Genomic DNA, 7,092 nt, shown 5'->3' with positions numbered 1-7,092 from the left:
ATAGCCAATCGGGATCCTCTAGTTAATTTTTCGGATGATTTTCGCGCAGATGCCTCCATCATCGGGGATGCATCTCGCTGGAATGAAGTTGGGTTTGTTAAACCCCAAACTATAGAGGGAATTATAGACAAAAGACCTCCCCGTAAGTCGTCTGGCGTTGACAAAGTCCCCGATATTGCCATGAAAAAAGTGGGTGATATAATATCAATATTCCTTGCGATTTTGATCAACCAATGTTTGAACATCGGGTACTTCCCATCCTCCTGGAAGGAAGCACTGGTTGTTCCAATTAAAAAGCCCAATGGTCATGCTAAGGATTGTGCCAGTTATAGGCCCATTTCTTTGTTGTCTCCATTTGGAAAGATATTAGAAAGCGTAATTTTAGATAAGTTATGGAAATTTATAGATAGCAGAAATGTACTTAGAGATTGTCAATTCGGCTTTAAGCCAAGACATTCTACTACGCATGCATTAACGGCATTTTCTGATTATGTCTCTAAGGGATTTAAGCGAAAAATGGATACCATAGGCGTCAGCTTAGACTTTTCTAAGGCTTTCGATACCGTATGGCAGAAGGGTATTCTATATAAGATTCAATCGTTTGGGTTTGATGAGCAGTCGTGCAGAATAGTAGCGAGCTTCCTGGATGGTAGAGCTTTCAGGGTTAAAGTAGGTGGGAGGATTTCGGAGCAACGGCAGATCCTGGCTGGAGTGCCGCAAGGCTCTTTACTAGGACCGGTTCTCTTTAACCTTTTCATCTGCGATATCCCTGGACCACCGGAAGGGGGCCTGCTACTCATTTATGCAGATGACATTTTGCTTGCATCACGTGGCAAATATGCTAAAAGCGCAGAAAATAGACTAAACCTGTACATGGAGAAACTACGTCAGTACTTTCTGAAATGGGGACTAAATCTAAATACAGATAAATGCCAGGCTGTGGTCTATAAAGGCAAGGGTAAAACATCACTGCCCAATATGAGAAAATTTATACCAGCCATTAAAGTGGGAAACAACGTAATTAAGAGATCAGACAGGATGAAATATTTGGGTGTAGTATTTCACGATAATTTCGACTTTTGTAGACATGTAGACTACATACTGTCTAAAGCCAAAATATTGTATTTTGGGTACCAACGTCCTTTTGCCATGAGGGGGGGGGGTTTTAACCCAAGATGTTAAATTAATGATATACCAACACGTTATACGACCAGTGGTTACTAATTCTTTTGCTGCCTGGGCTGACCTTTCGTCGGCCCAGATGGAAAGAATAAGGAAATGGGAGAGGATGATATTATGCTCTTGCCTAGGCCAAGGGCGGAGACTTAATAATGAAGGAATTCCTTTGCGACCAGCAAACAAAACACTATATGACTCCATTGAATTTAGCCGAATCGATGTCTTCATGACAAATTGTGCCTTAAGATTCCTACATAGATGTAGTGATATCGATAATGGCATTATTAAGAATTTTCTAGAATTGGAAGACGAACTTCCAACTCTACTTAACAGAAAGCACTTACCTCCCTCGGCTTTAACTAAGCTTGATTCGGAGGGCCTGCTGTTCGATAATGATGGGCGCCTCATGTACTATCACAGAAGGTATGAGCAATTTGATTGGGCATCAAATCCTGTTTATAAGATTGATCAATGAAACTTTGTAAATATTGTATATAGTTATTTTTAAGTTTAGTATGTAAGTTATTCTATATTAGTTTGTAATTTTCTACCTTTTTAATACCATCATATGTTACCTTGTTAGTCTGTTTTTTGTAAATTTTTGCGGGCCTTGAATTAATTGATTTAATTTGTAATAAAACAAGATTAAATGAACGTCTGCTAGCACATAGTGCAGCACATTTATACCATTATTTAGTAGTCTCTATAAACTTGGAAAAAGTAAGAGAATGTTTATTTATTATTTATGTATTGCTTTAGCTATTAAGCACCTTTTGTAAAATGAAATTTGAAAATAAAAATAAAAATAACTAATAACTAAAGGAAACAGTCAACATTTTCCTTTATAAAACGAAAATAAAACTTCTTGTTCGTTTGTGTGTTTGTGTGCAATAAGTAAACGAAATTATCTTAAACACACAAGCAATGAAGTCAATGGCCATATGAAGCAAAATAAACTATGTTTCTTCGCCAACGACCATACCACGCTGAGTACATCGGTTCTCGTCCGATCACCGAAATTAAGCAGCGTCGGGCGCGGTTAGTACTTAGATGGGGGACCGCTTGGGAACACCGCGTGTTGTTGGCATTGTCCAATTTTTTTTTATTTTATTTTCTTTTTTATTTTTCTCTATTAAATAAAAAAAGAATGAAGTCGATATCTTCATTTTTAACCGAAATAGAGCCAAAATAAAAAAACTCAACTGCCTATTATTTTAAGGTAAATGTAAAACATTCGCTATTGATTATGCTCAGTTGTATGTAACTAGATACAATAGTCTATGATTTCCTTTGTAAAACAAAAGTAAAATTCTTTATAAATTTGTTTCGTTTCTCAAAAAAGGTAATATAAGGAGGCAAATTTTCGCAAAATGCATTTATTTTTAACAATATTTAAGAAATTTTAACATTTATTAAAAAACAAGAATTTTTATTGTAAAATTCTTTAAAAAATTTGTCTTAATTTCCAAAAAAAGGTAATTTAAGGAGCCAAATTTTCCCAAAATACATTTATTTTTAGCAATATTTAATAAATTTTAACATTTATTAAAAAAACTACAATTTTTGTTAGATTTTTTGATGCCAAATTAATACATACTGGTTATGTTCACTAATAACTAAAGGAAACAGTCAACATTTTCCTTTATAAAACGAAAATAAAACTTCTTGTTCGTTTGTGTGTTTGTGTGCAATAAGTAAACGAAATTGTCTTAAACACACAAGCAATGAAATCAATGGCCATATGAAGCAAAATAAACTATGTTTCTTCGCCAACGACCATACCACGCTGAGTACATCGGTTCTCGTCCGATCACCGAAATTAAGCAGCGTCGGGCGCGGTTAGTACTTAGATGGGGGACCGCTTGGGAACACCGCGTGTTGTTGGCATTGTCCAAAATTTTTTTATTTTATTTTATTTTCTTTTTTATTTTTCTCTATTAAATAAAAAAAGAATGAAGTCGATATCTTCATTTTTAACCGAAATAGAGCCAAAATAAAAAACTCAGCTGCCTATTATTTTAAGGTAAATGTAAAACATTCGCTATTGATTATGCTCAGTTGTATGTAACTAGATACAATAGTCTATGATTTCCTTTGTAAAACAAAAGTAAAATTCATTATAAATTTGTTTCGTTTCTCAAAAAAGGTAATTTAAGGAGGCAAATTTTCGCAAAATGCATTTATTTTTAACAATATTTAAGAAATTTTAACATTTATTAAAAAACAAGAATTTTTATTGTAAAATTCTTTAAAAAATTTGTCTTAATTTCCAAAAAAAAGGTAATTTAAGGAGCCAAATTTTCCCAAAATACATTTATTTTTAGCAATATTTAATAAATTTTAACATTTATTAAAAAAACTACAATTTTTGTTAGATTGTTTGATGCCAAATTAATACTGGTTATGTTCATTAATAACTAAAGGAAACAGTCAACATTTTCCTTTATAAAACGAAAATAAAACTTCTTGTTCGTTTGTGTGTTTGTGTACAATAAGTAAACGAAATTGTCTTAAACACACAAACAATGAAATCAATGGCCATATGAAGCAAAATAAACTACGTTTCTTCGCCAACGACCATACCACGCTGAGTACATCGGTTCTCGTCCGATCACCGAAATTAAGCAGCGTCGGGCGCGGTTAGTACTTAGATGGGGGACCGCTTGGGAACACCGCGTGTTGTTGGCATTGTCCAAAATTTTTTTATTTTATTTTATTTTATTTTCTTTTTTATTTTTCTCTATTAAATAAAAAAAGAATGAAGTCGATATCTTCATTTTTAACCGAAATAGAGCCAAAATAAAAAAACTCAACTGCCTATTATTTTAAGGTAAATGTAAAACATTCGCTATTGATTATGCTCAGTTGTATGTAACTAGATACAATAGTCTATGATTTCCTTTGTAAAACAAAAGTAAAATTCTTTATAAATTTGTTTCGTTTCTCAAAAAAGGTAATTTAAGGAGGCAAATTTTCGCAAAATGCATTTATTCTTAACAATATTTAAGAAATTTTAACATTTATTAAAAAACAAGAATTTTTATTGTAAAATTCTTTAAAAAATTTGTCTTAATTTCCAAAAAAAGGTAATTTAAGGAGCCAAATTTTCCCAAAATACATTTATTTTTAGCAATATTTAATAAATTTTAACATTTATTAAAAAAACTACAATTTTTGTTAGATTTTTTGATGCCAAATTAATACATACTGGTTATGTTCACTAATAACTAAAGGAAACAGTCAACATTTTCCTTTATAAAACGAAAATAAAACTTCTTGTTCGTTTGTGTGTTTGTGTGCCATAAGTAAACGAAATTGTCTTAAACACACAAGCAATGAAATCAATGGCCATATGAAGCAAAATAAACTATGTTTCTTCGCCAACGATCATACCACGCTGAGTACATCGGTTCTCGTCCGATCACCGAAATTAAGCAGCGTCGGGCGCGGTTATTACTTAGATGGGGGACCGCTTGGGAACACCGCGTGTTGTTGGCATTGTCCAAAATTTTTTTATTTTATTTTATTTTCTTTTTTATTTTTCTCTATTAAATAAAACAAGTAAAAAAGAGTCAGTCGGCTTTGCCGACAGATATATACCCTCAGCCAATGTGAAGTGAAACTTTCATGTATGTATTTAAGGTCTCTTCAGAATTTTGTGGCCCTTTTGCGACATTTGAACTTTCCGACAAAAATGTGGATTAGTAGTTAACTGCACTAAGACACAAATGTTGAACCTTTGTGGGGAGGTACCTTTAGGGAAGACCGATATGGGCCATTTTAGAAGTTAAATTAAATTTTGACAAAATATTAGGAGATCCAAATTGTAGACCAAATTGGTTGCCCCATTCAAGTGATATCGTCCTAGAAGTTGTGGACCGGTATTGCCCCATGAAACTAAGTTTGGATATAATATGACGAAGACCAAATGTTGGACCAAATCGGTTGAACAGTTCGAGAGTTATAGGGATTTTTGTAACCTTTCGTGCTGTTTTCCTAAGAAATATGGACATGCCCCTGAAAAAACTTTTACCGTCGTAATGGAGGAAGCGAATGCAAATTGCTTCAATAAAAATGAAAGTGAACTTATCCGAAATTGTGTGTGAGAGGTACCAGAAGGAGTAGACAAATATAGTCCATATTCGAACCTGATCTATATCTGGAAGATATATTAGGATGTGCAAAGTATGGATTACATCGGTCACTCCCCTTAAGAGTTATCGTGCGCACAATTTTTCCGAACATTTTTGAACTTTTTCGAACTTAAACTATGTTTGGACACAATATTACGGAGGCCAAAATTTGGACCGAATCGGCACATCCTGCATCTTTCAGGCTATTTTCTCAAGAAGAATGGACTTGCCCCTGATGAAACTTGTACCGCCGTATGGTGGGCAACGAATACAAGTTGTTGCAACAAAAATCAAAGCGATTCGAGAGCAGGTCTTAATCTGAACTTATCTGAAATTTTGTGTGGGAAGTACCCGAAGGAGTGGACCGATTGAGTCCATTTTGGAATTTCATCTAAGTTTAGTAGAAATTTCACGATGTGCAAAGTATGGATCAAATCGGTTACTTCGTTCAAGAGTTATCGTGCGATCAAATTTTCCGAACATTTTCCAACTTTTGTGGGGGAGGTACAGGAAGGAGTGGATCGATATAGCCCATCTTCGAACTTAAACTAAGTTTGGACAAAATATTACGAAAGCCAAATTTTGGACCGAATCGGCAGATCCGTTCGAGAGTTATCTTGCACTCCAACCACTAACACGGTGTCATAGGGTTTTTTGTAACTTTCAGGTCCATTTTCTCAGGAAATATGGACTTGCCCCTAATGGAACCTACAGCGTCGTATAGAGGACAGCAAATTCAACTTGCGTAAACAAAAATCAAAGCGATTCGAGACCAGGTCCTAAACTGAACTTTTCCGAAATTTTGTGTGGGAGGTACCCGAAGGAGTGGACCGATTGAGTCCATATTGGAACCTCATCTAAGTTCGGTAGAAATTACACGATGTGCAAAGTATGGACCAAATCGGTTATTCCCTACAAGAGTTATCGTGCGCACAAGTTTTGCGACAATTTTTGAACATTTGTGGGGGAGGTACCTGAAGGAGTGGACCTATATGGGCCATCTTCGAACTTAAATCGAATCTGGACAAAGAATTTCGATACCCAAAATTTGAACCGAATCGATTGATCCGTTCGAGAGTTATCGTGCGCACCAGCCAGCCAGACAGACAGACAGACGGACAGACGGACGGACATTGCTAGATCTACTCAAAATTGTCTGAAACGGATATCGTACAAACATACTTGGGGTCTAAAACTATAATTTCGATGAGGCACATTTTTGGTCGTATCAAAGTGTAAATACCCTCTTTAGCCTAAAGGCTGAGGGTATAAAAAGAATGAAGTCGATATCTTCATTTTTAACCGAAATAGAGCCAAAATAAAAAACTCAACTGCTTATTATTTTAAGGTAAATGTAAAACATTCACTATTGATTATACTCAGTTATATGTAGCTAGATACAATAGTCTATGATTTCCTTTGTAAAAAAAGTAAAATTTTTTATAAATTTGTTTCGTTTCTCAAAAAAGGGTAATTTAAGGAGGCAAATTTTCCCAAAATGCATTTATATTTATCAATATTTAAAAAAAATTTAACATTTATTAAAAAAACAAAAATTTTTATTGTAAAACACTTTAAAAAATTTGTCTTAATTTCCAAAAAAATTAATTTAAGAAGCCAAATTTTCCCAAAATACATTTATTTTTAGCAATATTTAATAAATTTTAACATTTATTAAAAAAACTACAATTTTTGTTAGATTGTTTGATGCCAAATTAATACTGGTTATGTTCATTAATAACTAAAGGAAACAGTCAACATTTTCCTTTATAAAACGAAA

General features: G+C 33.9%; 3 non-coding genes and 1 pseudogene across 3 annotated transcripts; all 4 read left to right on the top strand.

Moving 5' to 3' along the window:
- The first annotated feature begins 2,147 nt into the window (after positions 1-2,147).
- On the top strand, positions 2,148-2,266 carry LOC141388314 (5S ribosomal RNA). Its single transcript, XR_012408817.1, has one exon. It is a non-coding gene; the product is annotated as a 5S ribosomal RNA (ribosomal RNA).
- Positions 2,267-2,947: 681 nt separating this feature from the next.
- On the top strand, positions 2,948-3,066 carry LOC141388302 (5S ribosomal RNA). Its single transcript, XR_012408805.1, has one exon. It is a non-coding gene; the product is annotated as a 5S ribosomal RNA (ribosomal RNA).
- Positions 3,067-3,748: 682 nt separating this feature from the next.
- On the top strand, positions 3,749-3,867 carry LOC141388290 (5S ribosomal RNA). The gene has a single exon (XR_012408794.1). It is a non-coding gene; the product is annotated as a 5S ribosomal RNA (ribosomal RNA).
- A 691-nt stretch (positions 3,868-4,558) lies between these two features.
- LOC141388345 (5S ribosomal RNA) lies at positions 4,559-4,677 on the top strand (annotated as a pseudogene).
- Positions 4,678-7,092: the final 2,415 nt, after the last annotated feature.

The sequence above is a fragment of the Musca autumnalis genome, unplaced genomic scaffold (genome assembly GCF_047663935.1).
Source record: "Musca autumnalis isolate F117 unplaced genomic scaffold, ASM4766393v1 scaffold_92, whole genome shotgun sequence".
NCBI lineage: Eukaryota > Metazoa > Arthropoda > Insecta > Diptera > Muscidae > Musca > Musca autumnalis.
Note: the sequence above shows the minus strand (reverse complement) of the source record. Positions and strands in the feature narration are given on the sequence as shown.